Here is a 22,956-nt window from a genome sequence, read left to right on the forward strand (position 1 = left end):
ACTGGGAGCTCCTAAAAATCAAACACCTATGCTCATCTAAAGATTTCACCAAAACAGTAAAAAGACCACCTACAGACTGGGAAAGAATTTTCAGCTATGACATCTCCGACCAGTGCCTGATCTCTAAAATCTATATGATTCTGTCAAAACTCAACCACAAAAAGACAAACAACCCAATTAAGAAGTGGGCAAAGGATATGAACACGCAAATCACTAACGAAGATATTCAGGCAGCCAACAGATACGTGAGAAAATGCTCTCTATCATTAGCCATTAGAGAAATGCAAATTAAAACTATGATAAGATTCCATCTCACTCCAACAAGGCTGGCATTAATCCAAAAAACACAAAATAATAAATGTTGCAGAGGCTGCGGAGAGATTGGAACTCTTATACACTGCTGGTGGGAATGTCAAATGGTACAACCACTTTGGAAATCTATCTGGCGTTTTCTTAAAAAGTTAGAAATAGAACTACCATACAACCCAGAAATCCCACTCCTCGGAATATACCCTAGAGAAATAAGAGCCTTCACACAAACAGATATATGCACACCCATGTTTATTGCAGCTCTGTTTACAATAGCAAAAAGCTGGAAGCAACCAAGGTGTCCACCAATGGATGAATGGATAAATAAATTGTGGTATATTCACGCAATGGAATACTATGCATCGATAAAGAACAGTGACGAACCTGTGAAACATTTCATAACATGGAGGAACCTGGAAGGCATTATGCTGAGCGAAATTAGGTAGAGGCAAAAGGACAAATATTGTACAAGACCACTATTATAAGATCTTGAGAAATAGTATAATCTGAGAAGAACACATACTTTTGTGGTTACGGGGGGGGAGGGAGGGAGGGTGGGAGAGGGTTTTTTACTGATTAGTTAGTGGATAAGAACTGCTTTAGGTGAAGGGAAGGACAATACTCAATACGTGGAAGGTCAGCTCAACTGGACTGGACCAAAAGCAAAGAAGTTTCCAGGATAAAATGAATGCTTCAAAGGACAGTGGAGCAAGGGCGGGGGTTTGGGGACCATGGTTTAAGGGGACTTCTAAGTTAATTGGCAAAATAATTCTATTATGAAAACATTCTGCATCCCACTTTGAAATGTGACGTCTGGGGTCTTAAAAGCTAACAAGCGGCCATCTAAGATGCATCAATGGGTCTCAACCCACCTGGATCAAAGGAGAATGAAGAACACCAAGGTCACACGATAACTATGACCCCAAGAGACAGAAAGAGCCACATGAACCAGAGACTTACATCATCCTGAGACCAGAAGAACTAGTTGGTGCCCGGCCACAACCAATGACTGCCCTGACAGGGAGCACAACAGAGAACCCCTGAGGGAGCAGGAAATCAGTGGGATGCAGACCCCAAATTCTCACAAAAAGACCAGACTTAATGGTCTGACTGAGACTAGAGGAATCCCAGAGGTCATGGTCCCCAAACCTTCTGTTGGTCTGGGACAGGAACCATTCCCGAAGACAACTCATCAGACATGGAAGGGACTGGACAGTGGGTAGGAGAGAGATGCTGATGAAGAGTGAGCTATTTGTATCAGGTGGACACTTGAGACTGTGTTGGCATCTCCTGTCTGGAGGGGGGATGGGAGGATAGAGAGAGTTGGAAGCTGGCAAAATTGTCACGAAAGGAGAGACTGGAAGGGCTGACTCATTAGGGGGAGAGCAAGTGGGAGTATGGAGTAAGGTGTATATAAACTTATATGTGACAGTCTGACTTAGTTTGTAAATGTTGACTTGAAGCTCAATAAAAGTTAAAAAAAAAAAAAAAACACAGGTAAACACCTTTCTGTTATTCTCTGCTTTCAGCCAAGATCCTTCTGACATTAGGAATGATATCTTTTCTTCCACATCCTCTTTTAAATCTGGCTTGAATTTTTGTCAGTTCCTGTCTACGTCCTGCTGCAACCACTTTTGAATGATCTTCAGCAAAATTTAACTTTTACGTGATATTAATGATACCATTCGATAATTATCACATTTCATTAGATCACCTTTCTTTGGAATGGACGTGTATTGATTTCTTCCAATTTGTTGATCAGGTAGATGTCTTCCAAATTTCTTAGCATAGACGAGTAAGTGATTCCAGCATTGCATCTCTTTGTTGAAATATCTCAGTTAGTAGTCCATCAATTCCCAGAGCCTCGTTTTTCTCCAATGCCTTCAGTACAGCTTGGAGTTCTTCCTACAGTACCACAAGTTCTTTATCATATCCTACCTCCTGAAATGGTTGAATGGTGACCATTCCTTTTTGGTACAGTGTCTCTGTGTGTTTCTTCCATTTCTTTTGATATCATTCAACTTTTTACCCATTTTACCATAGAATGCTTCAGTATTGCAACTTGAGTCTTTAATTTTTTCTTTGGTTCTTTCAGCTTGAGAAATGCTGAGCAAGTTCTTCCTTTCTGGTTTTCTAACCCCAGGTTTTTGCACATTCATTATAATACTTTACCTTGTCTTCTCAAGCTGGCATTCAAAATCATTTGTTCAGCATTTTTAATTCATTGTTTCCTTCATTTGCCTTAGCTACTCAACATTCGAGAGCAAGTTTCAGAGTCCCTTTCATCCATTTTGGCTTTTTTTACTTTTCGTCTTTTTAATGACCTTTTACTTTCTTCATGTATGATGTCCTTGAACAACCACTTGTCTGTCAGTTTGTCATATGGTAGCGACTTATATGTGGCTGTGATGATGGAAGCTATGCCACCAGCATTTCAAATATCACCAGGGTCAACCATAGTGGACAGGTTTCATTCAAGCTTCCAGACTAAGATCGATTTACTTCTGAAAAAAAAAAAAAAATTGTCCAGTGAAAACCATATGGATAGCAGTGGAACACTGATTGATATAGTGCCAGAAGATGAGCTCCTCAGTTTGGAAGTCACTCAGTGTATGACTGGGTAAGTGCTGCCTCCTCAAAGTAGAGTCAACCTTAATGAAGTGGATGGTGTAAAACTTTCAGGACCTTCATTTGCTAATGTGGTAAGGCACAAAATAAGAAGAAACAACTGCAAACATCCATTAGCAATTGGAGCATGAAAGGTATCAAGTGTGAATCAAGGAGAATTGGAAGTTGTCAAACATGAAATGGAATGCTTGAAGGTCTACATCCTTGGCATTAGTGAGTTGAAACAGACTGGTAGTGGCCATTTTAAACTGGGCAATCATGTTGTCTACTATGCCGGGAATGACAAATTGAAGAGGAATGATGTTACATTCATCCTCAAAAAGAACATTTTAAGATCTATCCTGACATACAACAATATCAGTTGGGATAATATTGATACTCTTACATGGAATACCAGTTAATATGACAATTATTCAAATTTATACACAAACATCTAATGTTAAACGTGAAGAAATTGAAGGCTTTTACCAACTTCTACAATCTGAAATTGATCAAACATGCAATCAAGATTCATTGATAATTAGTGGTGATTGGAATATAAAAAAGTTGGAAACAAAGAAGAAGTATCAGTAGTTGGAAAATATGGCCTTGGTGGAAGAAATGACACTGGAGATCGCATGCTAGAACTTTGCAAGACCAATGACTTATTCATTGGAAATATCTCTATTCAACAACAAAAATGGCAACTATACATGTGGACCTCACCTGATGGAATACACAGGAATTAAATGGACTACATTTGTGGAAAAAAATAATGGAGAAGCTCAATATCATCAGTCAGAAAAAAGCCAGGGACCAGCTGCGGAACAGACCATCGATTGCTCGTATGCAAGTTCAAACTGAAGCTGAAAGAAAATAAAACCAAGTCCATGAGAGCCAAATTATGACCGAGTATACCCCACCTTAATTGAGAGACCATCTCAAGAATAGATGTGATGCTGAACACTAATGACTGAAGACCAGATGAATTGTGGGGTAACATCAAGGATACCACACATGAAGAAATTAAAAGGTCATTCAAATCATAGCAACTCTCAAATCACCACTGACAAATGGGTGGTTGCTGCACATGAGGTAGTTTGGCCTAGAATCATATGCAGGTCTCCGACATAAAAGGTAAAAATTCTACCACTAAACCACCAAGCTCCCCAGAACAACAGGAATTGTTTGGGAAATTATCAACTTAAAGTAATAGTTGAAGGCATTGGCTTAGATGAGATCAGCAAAGGAGATTGTTCAGAGTGAGTAAAACAAAGGGAAATAAAGATACCAATATTTAAAGAAACCTTTCAAAGACTTATATCCTTTTGCTTAGAGAGCCTGTATCTGGAAATTTATTTAAGGGAAATAATCCTAAATTCAACAAAACCACTATGTCCCTAAACTTTCTTCATACTCTTGGAGAAAACTATTAGGATATCTGCACAGCCCTTATCTTAGAACTGTTTGTCCTATTGAAGAAGGGTGCATCTATCTCTAGTTGCCGTGTTTGTCCATAGCTTATTAGCGTCAGACATACAATTGACACAAATAATGCCAAATAAATTTTATTCTCGAAATTTAAACAGAAGGACATAGAGACTAAGAGGTGGAAGTAAAACTTATGTCAATAGCTGAGTGTAGGAAGGAAGTGGAAAACCAGTTCTGAAGGAGGACCTCAGAAATGTCCCAGCCTCAGACCTAACTGAAATCTTTGTTCAAATTTTCCTTGAATTGCATGGGATAATCCAAAAGCCACCTAATTTTTTTTTTAATTCTGTTTAATCTAGGTCAATTTGCTTTCTGTCACTTGTAACATAAGTACCTTAACTAATAATGCATTGTTCATTGTTCATTAGAGAGGAAAAAAAAAGAAAAAATATTGTCAACAATAATAGAATATTTACATATATTATTGCACTTGCTTGTCAAAATACTGTTGTTTATTACTCCTTGTGAGGTGTGTGGTTGGATGGGAGGACAGCTTCTTAGTTCTCTTGGTCCAATATCCATCTTAGGCAGGCCCTGTTCTTCTGGACCTCAGGAGTGGGGCTTTCTCAGCATTCCTGCTTCTGCACCAGCCTTGGCAGCCAACTCCATTTTGAATATGCAGAGGTTCTCAGGTGGGAGCATTTCCTGTTCCCCCGCCCATAGTAACAAACATCTGCTTTGTATCAGTGCAAGGTCCTAGGCTCAGGTGGTTTTCCTCACCTTTCCCTAGGGCAGATGGATTTTGCTTCTACTTCTCCCTCAACAGCATCAAACCTTCTCCTGGGATCAGTGGCAGGAGGGTCTTCTGCCCCTCAGAGTAGTAGACTATTGTCGATGTTACTTGGTGCAAATGTTGTGGTGGGCACAGGGAAGTTTCCTGTCCCTCCCATAGAGGCAAATGAATTTGCCTCATATGATGAAAGTCTCAGGAAAATGAACAGAGCTCTGCCTTCTGCTGTTGGCCATTTGGAAAACTTTCTCAGATCTCTTGCTCCTAAGCAAAGATTTATATACTATTTATCTAATGACAAAATTGTGTTAGAGAAGTTGTTATTTGACATTACAAATGTCAAAATTAAGCCTAAACCATGAAACAAGTTATAAAGTAAGGTTTGCATTTTTTCAAAAATAAGTGCAGTTAGCTAAGGAAACAAAGTTAGAATTATATTAAAACTGTAGAATCAAAACATCCCAAAGTAAAGAATCTTTCTTTAGCTGAATTAGGTAGGAGGGACGAATAATGGGAAATACTCACATTGCTGTCACTTGTTATAGTAAAATTGATATTCTCTCTTCTTCATTAGCATCTAGTCATGTTAGTGTATTCAAATACCTATCATGTGCTCATCACCAAGTATATTTCTGCAGTGAGCGCTGCTTTATGTCAACTACCGTATCAGTAGGCTTTCTTGCATCACAGGACATTCCAAATGAATGTGGAAAAAAATTTTTTAAATACTGATTTAATATTTTATACCAGGCAAATTATGAAGACTTGGGAGCATAAAATTTTTTAAATCATTATTTCTGCATCTAGGAGTTATGAATGATGTCTATGCACACCGGGGACGGGATTGAGCAAGGGTTAAATCAAGGAGTGTCTTAGTTACCTAGTGCTGCTATAACACTAATCCCGCAAGTAATTGGCTTTAAAGAATATAAATGTATTTTTCTCACAATTCTGTAGGCTCAAAGTCTAAATCAGAGTCTTTAACTGGATCAATTTTCTTAGCCTCTCCCCTATTTCTGCTGTCAGCTGGTGATTCTCTGCATTGCTTTGCTTATAGACAATCTTCACACATCATCAGTCTCCTCCTGTGTGTCTCTATGTCTAATCTGGTCTTTTAGTAACTCAGAAGTGATTTAGTTTAAGATCCAACCTACACTGGTATGATGCCAACTAACTGATGTTACTTTACATTAGATTGTATTATGGAAGGTGATTATATCACATTGTGTCACATCACATCACACCATTTTACATTACGGAAGGTAATCTGCTCTACCCAAGGCTAACTAATTTAATCACAAGTAACTATTCCACGACAGCAAATAGACTATCATTTGGTCAAGCCACTGAGAACCATACCCTAGTCAAGGTGACACATAAAATTAATAACTATAAGGAGCAACATTTTAGTTCAAATGAATAGGAGTTTATCATATAAGAAGGGAAAATCACAGGCTGAAAGGACAAACAGTATAAAGACACGTCAATGTGAACGTTTATTCCTAAACTGAAGTAGAAGTCTTACAATGGTAATGTCTACATAGTTGTCATTTTTTAAATATAATTTTGCTATTAAAATAAAACCTGGGAGCCTACCATTCCCAGTGCTAAATCATGAACAACCAGTCTAGGAACAACTGAACTGTAACATTTTGCAACAGGAAAAAGACCTATATAAACTCCCAAGTGCTTCTTCCTACTCTGTCTTAGTCTTGAAGCTCCACTGAAACCTGTCCATCAAGGGTGAGCCTGCTGGTATGTGAAATACTGGTGGCAAAGCTTCCAGGATCACAGCAACGTGCAAGCCATCACAGCACGATAAACTGACAGATGCATGGTGGAGAAAATAATCAGGGCACATAAAAGCAGTATCTTCCAAACTTGTATTTTGCATGCTCTGATATCTGTGACCTTTATCATTAAGGACAGAAAACTTGTAAAGTATGACAGTAATATAGCTGATAGTTGCCTGGCTAGAATGAAACAGTTTGGTGAATACGCTATATTTTCTCTGTTATAGTCACCAATTCTAAAGGAAATTATTGTAGTTAAAAAAAATAAAACATATGAAAGTGTAAAAACTAAATGAATAAATAATTTAAGATCATCCATAGTCCCACCCTGAGAGAAATCACTTCAATATGTTCTAATAATGTCTAAGTGCTATATTTTTTTCTAATGAAGATAACATTATATGGAAAGTTTTGGCTAGCTTTTTACTTTTTAGTTAACATTATAACATTCATTTTCCCATTATATCATATGATACATAATTTAATATATTGTTGTTGTTGTCAGGTGCTCTCTAGTCATAGCAACCTTATGTATACCATAATGAAAGTTGCTCAGTCCTGCGCCTTCCTCGCAATAGTAGGTATGTTTGAGCCCACTGTTGCAGCCACTGTGCCAATTCACCTCATTGAAGGTCTTCCTTATTTTTGCTGACCCGCTTTTTTATCGAGCATGATGTCTTTCTCTTTGATAACATTTTACCAGGCATCATGTCCTGGCTCCTCCTGACAACATGTCTGAAGTAAGCAAGACAAAGTTTTGCATGCTCACTTCTAAACAACATGCACTTCCTCCAAGACAGATTTGTTCATTCTTCTGGCAGTCCATGGTATATTCAATATTCTTTTAACACCACAATTCAAATGGGTCAATTCTTCAGTCTTCCTTTTTCACAGACCTGCTTTTGCATGCAATGGGGTGACTGAAAATACCATGGCTTAGGTCAGGTGTACCTTAGTCATCAAAGTGACATCTTTGCTTTTTTAAGATTTTAAGGTGTTCCTTTGCAGCAGATTTGCCCAATGCAATACATTGTTTGATTCTTGACTGTTGCTTTCATGTGTATTGATTTTTGATCCAAATAAAATAAAATCCTAGACAACTATAATATTTTCTCCATTAATCATTATGTTAAAGATGTATAATTAAATGGCTCCATATTGTCTCAGTTTGTGTTTATACCTTAATTTACTTAAGTGCTTTTATTAGGTATTCGTCACCAATATTTAGTTGTTACACATTGAGTCTCTGACCGTAAATCTTTGTATGAATTTCAGATTATGTCTTTGGGATAAATTCAGGAAAGTAAAATTACTCTGAAGTATGTGGATATTTTTAAGGTACTATAAAACAATTTCAATATTGCTTTTCATAATTTATCATGTATTACTTATGATAATTTATCATAATTTAATCCTACCAGCAGAATAGGACAGAATGCACCTTCCAAACTTCTAGATAGCTCTGATTCAGCAACCTGATACTAAAATCTAAAAACATGCTAGCCCATACCACAGCAACATGAAAACCCCTGGCAAGGGGAACATGAATCCCATTGCTTTTGTAATGAACATGAATTTGATTTTCCTAATATATATGCTCTCCTATGATCTGACTGCTTTTTACCAGACCACCTGAGTGATGGCATTTGTGAACCATCACATCCTATAATATCATCCAACTATAAAAACAAAACTAAACTAAGATTTACAGATAAAACCAAAGTTATGTGTCATTATTACATTCTCGTGTTCCCCCTCTGAATATATACATATTATTTGATAGACTTCGATGAGGAGGATAGGAATTCTGACTTCTCCTTCTAATACCCAGCTTCAAAATTCCTTTGGTTTGTATCATTTGGCTATTGTAAACATTCTGCCTTGCAAAGCTTTCTTCATAAGTATTGCTAGTCATGCCGGTAGCTACTATTTCACTCAATATAGACATCTTAAAGAACTGCCTATGTTTTCAACTAATCATAATGTTTGTATACTTTCCTGATGGGGGTATAGTTTTTCTGCCCTTGATGATGATTGCAAGTTAGTCAACAATTAATAATGCATGTGCGTCTGTTTTAGCGAGCTCACGGAGGAGAGGATTTCAGCATCCACTAAATGAATTCAGCCCCAGTACCTAGACTCCTTTCACGAGTTCCAAGGAAAACATCCAGAAACATGGCATTTGTAAGACAATTTTTTTCTATTCTTGAAATACAAGCTATGTTAGGAAAAATACACACCCATACAAATTATCTCAATGACTTTTTTTTCTGAGAAACTTAAACTTCAGGCTCTGAAGTTATCACAACTCTTCTCTGTGCTGCTGACCACTAACTTATGAAACAGAACAAATGGTCTCCAGAACATAGAAGAAATATCCATCCCTCTCCACATTTTCTAGAGAATCCAGGCATTAATAAGCAGCTCCTTTGGGAAGTGCCTTTACAGCGTAATATTTGTAGCTTGTATTCGGCTCCTTTGTCAAGCACGTGCTTCCAAACTGGCAGTAGCACGCGGCTATGTTAGTATGTGTTTAGAGGGTAAAGTGGAGGAAAATCCCAGTGTGACGCTGCTGGGGCATGCTCACAAATGGCTCCAGTCGGCCAAAAGGAAAGGTTGTAAATCACGATCCGAAGGAGATTGATGATGTTTGTGGAATATTCTCTCAGGGTGCCAAAGAGGAGTTTGTTCCTGAGGCTTAAGAATTATTTTTGTGGAAGGCTTTTATCATTAAGGTTGATGATGTGCCTGCAACCAGAGAAGAAAAAAGGAGGCACACACACATACTCTTAACAGAGAATAAGAGAGAGAAAGAATAGAAAGAAATGCTTGCAGTAGTATGGAGATTTGTATTCCTTCGCGTGACAAAATCTTTCATCATCCATCTCACTGACAGTTACGATTTGTTAGAGTTTTCTTCAGGGTGTTTGTTAAAACCCTTGTATTTATTATTTTGTGATTTGTATCTTTATTTCCAAGGTTTATGGAATCTGTAGTGTTTAGGTACTCTATAAGCTTTAGATCTACTTTACATACAGTAGGAGACCGTTTTAAGCACAGATCCTTGATGTACAATAAATTAGTTCTTTCCTAAGAGGCTGGCTTTTCTTTTTACGAGGTGTTAAATAAGGATGGCTCCACCAATGCAAAAACATCGACAAAATTGGCACATAGCAAATACCGCCCTGTAATTGAGTGTTTCATTTAGCAAAGTGTGTAACATATATCCATGGACTGATACGTGTGATTTTTTTAAAAGGTATTTGGGAAGAATATGTGCAATTTCTAACTAAATTTATAAGTCTAAAAGCTCTTGTAAAAAAAAGACTTTTTTAAAGAAAAAGAGATGACAAAACTTTTTAAATCATGGGGAAAGTCGTCAGAATTTTGCTTTTTTTTTTTTTTTCCTTACTAGTTTGTTGGAAATATTTTTGTTAAGATGTAATTTGTAGCATAAAATAAAACTTTAAAGACAGCATTTTCTACACTAAATCCATTTTTCAATTATTCCCCTAAATCCACCTAATAAAACAATAGAACATACTATGGAATTGTATTTCATAGAACAGGGAGTTTCATTATATTCCTTAACTATCAAGCATATATATGCTTTACAAATATACTGAACCACTCATTTAGAGTGTTTGACTTATTTAAAAACAACCACGACTTTTAACATAAATTGGTGAGGCTTCAAAATTATTGCTTTATGTGGTAATTTGAAGAAGGATTAGACAACAACTTACCCCCCACCCCCAAAAAAAGTATAGGCCACTTGGGAGTTGGAAACACAAGTGTTCATCATTTTTGAAGTTCTCCTACCATACTAGATGATACCATACCATAGCATAGCATTAGGAGCCCTGGTGACACAATGGTTAAGCACTTGGCTGCCAACTGAAAGACTGGCATTTCAAACCTACCCAGCAGCTCCTAATGCTATAGGAGAAAGACCGGGAAATCTGCTCCCATAAAGATTACAGCCAAAGAAAATCCTATGGGACAGTTCTACGCTGTCACATGAGTTCACTATGAGTCAGAAAGCTACTCGACAGTACCTAACAACAACATCCAATACCATACATTAGAAAGCTGTCTATGTCTAAACTTTGTTGGAGCATTTTGTGATAAAGTATGCTTTCTTCAGACTAATAAAATGTGGTGAAATGAAAAGAGTTTGACAATTTTATTCACTGTTCTTCCAGGGTTCCTCAAATAACAAATGTTGAATTTATCTAAATTGCTATATAAGAAAGATACATCCACAGGGGATTTTTAAGTTAATCCAAAGAGATAAGACACATGACATAGTAGAAAAAGCTTGATTCTGAAGTTAAAAACACCAGTTCTTTGTTTCAGCTCCACATGTTTTTGAGTGTAATTTAGTGTCTGCCTATGTGTCACTTTTTTTTTTTTTAACAACAAAGGAAGGAATTGGATATGATGAACCTTCAGAGCTAAAGGTCTATAAAGGTTACTTGTAATCTTTTTATCTGTACACACATACATTATGTGAGAGCCCCTTACCCTGATAATGACCTAATACAATAAGATTTAAAAGCACAATGTTAAAAGATTTTACTTTAGAGTAATAGCCACTATCTCAGGCATCAGCTAAGTAATATTTAAATAAACTGGCATAGATTCTTTTTTTAATAGGTAGGATATTTATACATGATAAATAAACTTTTAAATGCAAATACCTTAACAGAGAACCATAAATAAATAAATAAATAAATAAGTGCTGTGAATTTCTGCAAGCTACATTTAAAGGGCATTTGAGGAAATTGGATGTTTCTTCATGATGAAATTGCAAGAACCCATTTACATTGCAATTTTTATTTCTGTTACATTTATTATAGATGCTATTTTTAATTGCAATAATGGATTCTGAAAAAGGATACATATATTACAGATATGTCTGGCAAACCTAATTTGTACCAAAATATTGTTAAGCTATATTTGGATATTTACAACTATTCACCCAAGAGCGGTTGAGTGTCAGTTTGTACCAAAATGGTGCTACAAACCAATTTGGACTAATTTGTATTTAAATTATATTGACACCTTCTCCAAGAATTATACATCTTAAGAACAAATCATCTAAATTTAGGTGGCTAACTGCTTAGTACAAAAATGGAGTTCAAAATGTCAATACCAAGTTTCAATATATGGACATATGTATAAATGTGTAAAAAGACTGAGAAAGGAATTTGCTGAAAAGCAAATTCCAACTTTTGGGAGCTGCCCTGGCACTAGAAGTTAGTCCTTGGTGTTGCTAGGAGCTGGTCTTGTACTCAGAGAGATGCCATGGTGTTCTGCTGTTGAACATAAACAATCTCATAGATGAACAATATCAGATAAAGTCACTCTGAAACCATGATGAAGTTAGATAAAAAACAAGGCCAGTCAGTAAGCATGATTGAGCACAAACAAAAACAAGATCATCGTGCAAACCACACACACAGACACACGCATGCACACCCCCCCACACACACAAATTGTCAAACATCTCCCATCATCAGCCAACGTGATTGCTGCCAATTTTCCGATTACAATTTTATTCCCACTTTTTTCCTCCCACCCTCTAGACAGATAAATTTGGACAGCCAGTCATAGAATTGTCCCCACTTCTTGACAGCAACCAATCCTAAATAGATGCCTACTTACTTTAATCCTCCCCTGTACTCACCTAACACAAACCCAAATCCTATAAGTCCCTCTGAACATCTTCTTAGAGTCCCTAGGGGGTGCAAACAGTCCCTGAGGGGTGCAAAATACTGGACTTTTAAGCAAATTTTGGACTTTTGAGTCCACCCTGAAGTGGCTTGGAAGAAAAGCACTGATGATAAACTTCCAAAATATCAACCACAGAAAACCCTATGAAGCACAGTTCTTCTCTGACACGCATGAGGCTGCTACGAGTTGAAATGGACTCCACAGGAACTGGCAATACCCTCTTATGAGATTTCCCATGGTTCCCCATGGAGTGAGGTTCCTCTTTCCTTCATTGCAATGGTCAATAAACCTCACTCCAAGCATATTCCTGGCTGTTTTGAGGTGTAAGATATCAACAAGATTTCACATGTCTTCAAATATGCATATTTTTATGCAGATGAATAAGGTATTTAGAAATGAATATGTAATTGGGTAAGGTTCTATGGCCTACTCAATTTCCCAGGAAATATAACCCACATAATTTTCTTTTCTAAAATACACAACCAAACCCCAAACAAATTTTATATTTACATAATATTATCTCTTCATTCAGATACAAATTATATTAACATTTTTTTAAGCACCTTTTACCTGCCAAGCAGTGTGTTAGGTACTTTCATTTAAATGTTGTATTTAACACTCACAGCAACCTGTAAGGTAGATATTTTTATCTTTTTTTTCATCCCCATAAACTAGTAAAGTCAGTTCTCATCCGTATTTTATGGGCAAAGCAAAATTAGGGTCCTGCCTGCCAGTAAGTGTCTGAACAACAACCAGAACCTGCATTCTCAATCATAATAAAAATAGCTACAATTTATTGATTTATTTAAAAGTGTTGTTTTTATGTTAAGCAAGGTACAACAAAGAACAGAGACAAAAATTCCTGTTGTCATGATACTTACATTATAGGGAGGCAGGGTAAACAATAAATAATACCAGTAAGTAAAACACACAGACGACAATTAGTTCTACAGAAAAACATATAAATTAGAGAAGAGTGATAAGGATGATTATGGAAGTTATCCTGAACAAGACCTGAAGGAAGTGTGGGAGCAATCACGATAATATCTTAAAGTGTTCCAGGTAGAAGGAACAACAAGTACAAAGAACATGAGGCCATAGCTTGTCTGTGGTGGCCAACAGTGAAGGGGCCAGCCTGTGTAAAGAAACAGGATCAAGAAAAAGTCCAGAGGATAAGGTCATAAGTATAGGAGATGGGGACAGAAAGCACGAGGCTCTGAGGGTGATGCAGAGGCCTTAGAGGGTTTTGAATAGAGGAGTGTCATGATCTGATTTGTATTTTAACAAGACCTCTCTAACAGCCATTTTGAGAATTGTTTGAAGGGAGCAGGATTTGAAGCAGGGAAACTAGTAAGAAGGGTAAGTCAATAATCCGGGTAAGAGACATTGGCAACTTGGACCTGGGTTATATTGGTGGAAGTGGTAAAAGTGGTTGAATCCTGGGTGTAGTATGTTGAAGGGACAAGAGACAATAGGAAGGAAAAAAAAATAGATGACTAAATTTTTTGATCTGAGCAATTAGAAGGACTGACTAGTCATTAACTGAGATGGACAAGTCTGTGGGAACAAGTTTCTTGAGGATGAGGGTAGGCTGGATACTTGGTTTTGACATATTAAATTTAGATGTCTATTTGGCATTCAAGGGAAGGTGCAGAGCTGGTTGAAGATCACAAGAGAGGTCCAGGCTCATATCTGAGCCATCAAGATGTCGAGGGTTTATACACACAAAATCAGTTCTCAGCTTTAGCGCGCGTCACAGAATCACATGGAGGGCTTGTTAAAACACAGACAGATGGGCTGTTCCCCTAGAGATTCTGAACTAAATTAGCAAGTGCATTCTATGAGTGATTTTAAAAAGCACTGGATATTTTACCTTTATACTCACTGACATGAACCACATTTGTTTCTATGTTATATATTTAGAAAGCATCAGCCTAAGATTTATCTAAAAATAAACGTGTTACAGTTGAATAGCTAATAAATATGCAAGTATTTCTAGCATAACTGTCTTTGAAAGATGGTGACTTTCTGGTCCTGTGTGTGTGTGTGTATGTGGTGTATGAGAACACCGGTGGCGCTTTTCTTCTGTTTGCTTTTTGTTAGATCTTCCTGTCTGTTAATGCTGCCTTTTTTTTTTTTTACTCACTCAGCACTTGTAGAGAGTATATCAATAGACACAGTCCTTTTATTAGCAAAGTTATATGTAATAAATGTATCCTCACTTGTATACCCACCCTGAAAGCATAAAGAGTCCAAAGTAATTAGAAGCAAAAACAAACTCCATGAATTAACTTAGTAACTTTGATTATGTAATTCATTTTAAAACCTGGTACCATTTGCTGCATTCCTATTTATTAGAATTGTATATATATATATATAAATACTTCATGATGATGAATTGAAAAAAATGGAGTCTAATTTTTTAATAATTGCTCCATAACATGTTACTTTTACATAGTCAGTATTCAAGAGCTACTGAATAATGGGACAAATATATGAAAAAATTAAATGAAATCAGTATAGATATAATAATAAATAAAATCAGAGTCCCTAGTTGGTGTAACAGTTAACGTGCTCAGCTGCAAACCAAAAGTTTAGAGTTTCAAGTCCACCCAGAGGTGCCTCCTAAGAAAGGCCTGGGAATATACTTCCACAAAATCAGCCACTGAAAACCCCATAGAGCACAGTTCTACTCTGACACACATGGGGTCGCCATGAATTGGAGTCAACTCGATGGCAAACAACAACAGGAAAAAAAAATATGTATATATATATATATACACATATATTAGAATAAGAGCTCAGATTATTGAGTAGTTACTATGTGCCAGGCATAGCTCTAAGTATTTCACTTGTAATTCTCACAGTAGCCGTATAAAGTAGAAATTGTTATTACTTTCATCATACAGGCCTTTAAACTTGGGTAAAACAAAGTTTAAGTAATTTGGGAAAGATAAGTCGCCAAGGATTTCAACCCATATATTCTGGCTAGAGAGTCCAGACCTCCTAGAATTACGTTTTTTTTGTAAACCACAAAGTGCCCATTTGAATTATTTTTTAAATAAAACTTGCTTAATTTCCGTTTGCTTCCTCTGGAATATGGCCATTTGACAAAGTTACCATGCTTTTTTGTGTTATTACTTGAGAATTAAAAAAAAAAAAAAAGATTGAAAACTTACCTCATTTGTTAGGAATACAGAGATTTTACCTCTGACAAAACAAAGCCACTATCAATTATTCACTCTTTCTTCAATTAACTGCCAATTTAATTATTTTCCTTAGAGAACAGACATTTCATTGAAACTATTATGCTTTTATAAAAAGTCAGAATAATTTTCTGTTTGTAAACTATATCATTGTAGAGTAATTTTGGTTGACTTTTTTTTTTTTTAACCACTTTACAATTTTGACTAAATTGAAGTTTATTTCCAGGGCTTTGAACCTGTTCTTCCCAGGTCAGTCATGGCCAACGAAGTAAAACCATTTAACAGACCCAAATTTTTAAAATTTGGGTGAAACCAAATGATAACTAGGATAGGAAAAATTACAGGTTGAAGCACTACTAGAAACCTAATTTCCCTCTTAGAAAACAAGGGCAGCGTATGTGATGCATAGCAACCAAATCTCTTGCCCATCAGATTTTGAGCAGAGTTGGTAAATAGCAGTGCCCTACTCAAAGATGGTGGCTGAAGGTGCAGCTTTGAATGTGTGTCACTCTCCACAGTCCTTACCAATAATCCAGTCTCATGCATCAGGCTCCGGAAAGGGCTCACTACGCCTCTTCCCAGTCTCCCATTCCAGGGCTTTGATCTGTAATTTTTCCCATTCTGGTTATAGTCTTGGATCACCCCAACTGTAAAAACTCAGGTCTTGTCCAGTTTCGCTTCATCAGCCATGACTGAACAAGTTCAAATAGGTTTGAAGTTCTGGTTATTTCAAATAAGATAAATTCTCAATTTATACATAGATATGAAAGTCAATGGATAATTCTTACTCTTTTTCTTGCCTTCTTTAAAGATAATTATTACCAATCAGTTTCCTAGGAAGAAACATTCTCTCTGTCAATTCGTCTTCTCCATCTGCTTCCACATACTGCAGAGTTATAATCATCCATAATTTGTGACAGATTCTTGCCAAACGTTGCTAAAACAATTTGGAAAGTGCCAGACAAGGACACTTGCCAACTTACACACATTGCAGATGCCTTTGTTCTTTATTACTTTCTCCAGAAAAGTTGAATATGAAAGTTATTTTTGATGGGATTTTTTTTTAATTCTAAAGCAACTGCCATGGTGAGTTCATGCTATCTATCTAGAACAAATAATATTTCTTTTCCTAAAGCTGTAGTACAAATAACATGGCACTAAAATTTGCAATCTCCTTCCCCCAAAAAACTTAGAGCTTAATGAATGGGGAAAATTAAGCTGTAGGCATTTTTAAAGGCCCAAGCTATGTCTTTTAACTTTAGAATCTCGAAGACCAAGTGTAGTTTTTGATATATACTAGGCATGCCATGCTGACTAGAGGTTTTAGCAAGAAAATGTAACTTCTCAAATGTCTTAGATTGAAGAATGGTCCTACTTATCTTGGAAAACCATCATCCATCATTAAACTTACAGATTCAAAAAGTCTAGGTAGAAAGGATACATAAAGAAAATGGTTGTTGTTGTTGTTACTTGCTCTGACTCATGACGAACTCATACACAACACACAAAAAATGTTCTGTGCCATCTCCATCATTGTTAGTATATTTGAGTCCATTGTATGGTTATTGTGTCAATCCATCTTATTGAGGATTTCACTCTTTTTTGCTGGCCCACTACCACACATAATGTCCTTTTTATAAAGATTATCTGAACTAATCCTGAAGATAAAGCATTTTGACAGCTGTGGTAGCCAAACCATCAACAGGTTTTACAATTTGAATGAACCAAACATCTCACAAAATTTGTCTCTGCCCACTGTCTCTATGTGCTGACCTTCCATACTTAATCATTTCCAACAAAGCTATTTCACCCCACAGTCATCATTAATCTGTGTCATAACAAAGCCAATTTAACTCAATCTCTCACATCACTTGACATTATTTACATTCCTTCTTGAAATGTTTTCTTTTCTAAATTTGCATAACCTCTCCTTTTCCTGTTTTATCTCTAAATTCTCTAGCCCTTTCTTCCCAGTATTCTTTGTTAGTTCTTCCTCTTCTACTAATCCTTCAAGTTTTGGAAGTCTGAGGTTTCAGTTGCTATGAGTCCGAATTGACCCCACAGCAAGGGTTTGGTTTTATTTTATTTTTTGATTCACTGTTTCAGTGGGTAGCTTTCTTACCTTGTCGAGTTACCCTTAGTCCCTAGATGATCTCATGCAGTCCCATGGCTATAAACATGTTTAATTTGTTGACAATTACTAAAATTCTGTCTCCATCCTTGCCCTTTCCCTTAATTTCACAACTCCTGTGTTTAATTTCTTTCTTGATATTTTCACTTTGGTATCTATTAAAAAAAAAAAAAAAAAAACCTGCTGCCATCCAGTCAATTCCAACTCATATCCACCCTACTGGACAGAGTAGAACTGCACCATAGAGTTTCCAAGGAGCACCTGGTGGATTCAAACTTCCTACCTTTTGGTTAGCAGCCATAGCACTTAACCATTACCCACCAGGGTTTCCATTGGTATCTACAGGCATCTCAAAATGGATACAGTCCAAACAAAATAATGTATTCATTCCTGCCCAGAAATTTACTTTCCCTATTGCCATCTTAGCAAATGACAGCAAAATCAGCTTATTTCCTAAGGAGAAAACAGAGAAACGAACCCTAATATTCCTGATTCAATATTTTCTTCATTTTATCATGATGTTGCTTATTGGTCCAGTTGTGAGGATTTTTGTTTTCTTTATGTTGAGGAGTAATCCATACTGAAAGCTGCAGTCTTTGATCTTTATCAGTAAGTGTTTCAAGTACTCTTTGCAGCATGCAAAGTTGTGTCATCTGCATATCGCAGGTTGTTAATGAACCTTCCCCCAATGCTGATCCCATGTTCTCCTTTACATAGTCTGGCTTCTTGTATTATTTGCTCAGCAAACAGATTGAATAAGTATGGTGAAAGGATTCACCTGATGCACACATTTCTGATTTTAAATTATGCAGTGTCCCCTTGTTTCTTCGAATGACTGCTTCTTGATCTACATACAATTTCCTCATGAGCACAATTAAGTGTTCTGGAATACTCGTTCTTCACAATATTATCCGTAATATGTTATGATCCACACAGTTGGATGCCTTTGCATAGTCAATAAAACACAGGTAAACATCTTTATTGTATTCTCTGCTTTCAGCCAGGATTCATCTGACATCAGCAATGATATCCCTGGTTGCCCGTCCTCTTCTGAATTTGGCTTGAATTTCTGACAATTCCTTGTCAATGTACTGCTGCCACTGTTTTTTAATTATCTTCAGGAAAATTTTACTTGTGTGCGATATTAGTGATGCTCTTCAATAATTTCCACATTCTGTTGGATCACTTTTCTTTGGAATGGAAACAAATATTGATCTCTTCCAGTCTCTTTGCTAGGTAGCTGTATGCCAAAATTCTTGGCACAGACAAGTGAGTGTTTCCAGCATTGCATCTTTTAGTTGAAACATCTTAATTGGTATTCTGTCAATTCCTGGAGCCTTGTTTTTTGCCAATGCCTTCAGTGCAGCTTGGACTTCATCCTTCAGTGCCATAAGTTTTTGATTATATGCTACTTCCTGAAATGGTGGAATGTTGACCAATTCTTTTTGGTACAGTGACTCTGTGTATTTCTTCCTTTTTTTTTTTTTTTTTTTTGATGCTTCCTGCATCATTCAATATTTTGCCCATAGAACCCCTCAATATTGCAACTCGAGAAAATATTGAAGTTGTTAAGGATTTAATTTTATTTGGATTCATGATCAACGCAGCAGTCAAGAAATCAAACTATGTATTGCATCGGGCAAATATGCTGCAAAAGACCTCTTTAAAGGTTAAAAAGCAAAGATGTCACTTTGAGGACTAAGAAGCAACTGACTCAAGCTATGGTATTTTCATTTGCCTCATATGCATGTGAAACCTGGACAATGAATAAGGAAGACCTAAAAAGAACTGATACCTTTGAATTATGGTGTTAGCAAAGAGTATACCATGGACTGCTAGACGAATAAACAAATCTATCTTGGAAGAAGTACAGCCAGAAGGCTCCTTAAAAGCGAGGTCAGTGAGACTTCGTCTCACATACTTTGGGCATGTTATCAAGAGGGACAAGTCCCTGAAGAAGGACATTGTATTTGGTAAAGTAGAGGGTCAGCATAAAAGAGGAAGACCCTCAATGAGACAGATTGACACAGTGGCTGCAACAATGGGCTCAAACATAGCAATAATTGTGATGATGGTGCAAGACCAAGCAGTGTTTTTTCTGTTGTACATAAGTTTGCTATGAGTCAGAACCTCATAGACAGCACCTAACAACAATATTTACACTTGGCTCTTCTCTTTCAGTCACATCCATCTAATTCATCAGAAAAGCACCTCAAAATATATATCATAAGCCTGATAACTTCTTACTAACTATAACCTTAGTCCAATTCACCATGATTTCTCTCCCAGCTTACATCAATTGGAAAATGACCAACCTATCTCTCTTCTTCCCATCTTGAACTCCTATCATTCATCCACCAGCCAGACTTTCATTTCTGAGGTACTGCCAATAAGTTCCCACTGCAAAAATATAAAATCCAACTTCTTAGCAAAGACCGTAAGGCCCTATGTGATCTGGTCTTTGCTCAATACTGTCTCTAACCACTCATCTCTTTGCTTACATGCCCCAGTCACATCACTCTTGGTTTCTTGAACACACACTGTATATTCCTGTCTCAGACCATTTGTATGTGTAGTTCTTCTTGGAACACTTTTCACATAGAATTTCAAAATGCTTCAAGACAGAGGGCCCTCCTGACTGTCTGAAGTAAAGAACTCCCCCCACCCTCCTACAACACACACACTAAGTCCCTCTCTACTAGTTTAAATCATTTCACCTTCACATTGCTCATCCATAGCTAACATTATTTATTTGATTCAGCTTTCTATGTTCATGGAGAAGCCCTGGTGGTGCAGTAGTTAAAAGCTCAGCTGCTAACCAAAAAATGGGCAGTTCTAGTCCACCAGCAGCTCCTTGGAAACCCTATAGGGCAGTTCTATTCTGTCCTATAGGGTTGCTATCAGTCAGAATTGACTCAACAGCAACAGGTATGGGTATGTTCATGGGATTATTATCTAGCAATCCTATTCCAAGTACGCAAGCATCCTGAGAGCAGAGAATTTATCTTTTATAACTCCAACTCCTAGAAAAATGACGGAAATATAGATGGCATTCTGTAAATATTTGTTGGCTATTTTAGGTAATTTTAGAATCAGCAAGACCTTATTTAAGAATCCTGCACATAGTAGGTGATCGATAAACATTTGTTGACTTAAAGTTTTACTTCAATTAATTACTATGGTTATAATTTCTCCTTCAGGCAATAGCTGTGTCATTTATCACAGATATCATATATATAATATGAATTTAAAGAACTATACATATTAATAAGGAGCCCTTGTTGCTCAGTGGTTAAAGTGATTGACTGTTAACCAAAAGGTGGGTGGTTTCAAACCACCAGTGGCTTTGGGGGAGAAAAATGTGGCAAGTCACTTCCATAGAGATTTACAGCCTTGAAAGCCCTATGGGGTCGTTATGAGTCAGAATCTACTCAAAGGCAGTGGGGTGGGTACATATTACTACATACATTTGAAAGAAAAATGGTGAGTTCATCTTAATTATGCTGTGTTCATCTATCTTACCTATTTCTTATTATCAAACACAAAAAGGTACTAAAATATTGTTGTAAGTTGAAATACACTGTGTGTTTTGCGTAATTAAGACTGTGATTGTACTCATGCCTCAGAGGATAGTATTACTAATTTAAGAAGGACTTTAACAGTCTTAACTCTTAATAGTACTAACTCTTATTTACATAAATATCGACGGAGTGTGGATTGAAACTTTTTTTACTAAGAGACATTAATGTCTTGTAGCTAAAATTGAACACTTTTTACATGAGAAATAGAAACATTCCTTTAATTAGAAATTTTCTAACATCTCTTTGGACATTAATTACAGTTGAGCTTAGGCCAGGCCTTTAAAATGAGCTAGAGCTAATCTCTGTGGCAGCAAAGAAAAATTAGAAATGACATGAGAACAGGTCTGCTTTGCATGTCCACAGTAATTGCTACTTAGGGTTCGTACTCATTAGTCATTCAAAGAAAGAGTTTGAAAATATCTAGTACATGCTAATTTCATAATCTTTTTCTTCTTTCAAACACATTTATCAAATTTTATAGTGCATACACACACGTGTATTTTATATCATAAATATGTTAGAAATACAAATAAAAATAGAATCCAAATTCACAAATTTAATCACCGTACTTACAGTTATGGGCGTTAGTTGCTTTTTGTTTGTGTTTGTCTATAAGATAGCAGTTCTATAATAAGAGGTCACATAGAATTTTTTTTTACTAAAGTAAAATACATATACAAAGTTTGCTTCATTCTGTAGGATGAATTACTAATGATATCAACTATATACAAAACTGTGGTAGATGCTTTGTGTAATAAAAGTAATTGATGTGTCCTTCGTATTTAACCAATTTATAATCCAATGGGAAAATAGGATAACCTTCATTAACAAAAAGAAAAATGTAAGCATATATAATTTACCACAAAAAATAGTATCTCGCACATAGTCTTTACTGTATTACAGCATTGTTGTGCTTTATACATATTAAGTAATTAAATCCTCATCACCTCATAAAATAGGTTGTGTTATAATAACCACCTTTATACAGATGAAGCAATTGAGGCTTAGAAAGATGAAGTGAATTGCCCAAGGTCACAGAGGTTATTAGTTGTAAATATTCATTTGGAACCTAGGATGGTTGGTTCCAGATTTTATGTTCTTGACTATCATACTGCACTGCCTGCCAGTGTCAATATCAATGCATAAATGTATCTATGGAGAAGGAAAGAATGAAAAATCCACTGGAGAATTAGAATGGCAAAAAGAGAGGAAAAAAAAAAATACACTAGACTTTATTGTGTTACAAGAAATGATGAATACACACACACACATTTATTATTTCTTTGTGCTTACTTTGTAACCAGAAATATTTTGAACTATTTTGTACATATTAATATATTTAGTCCTTAAAAAACTCTGTCACTTAATT

Source organism: Elephas maximus, chromosome 3, assembly GCF_024166365.1.
Source record: "Elephas maximus indicus isolate mEleMax1 chromosome 3, mEleMax1 primary haplotype, whole genome shotgun sequence".
Lineage (NCBI taxonomy): Eukaryota > Metazoa > Chordata > Mammalia > Proboscidea > Elephantidae > Elephas > Elephas maximus.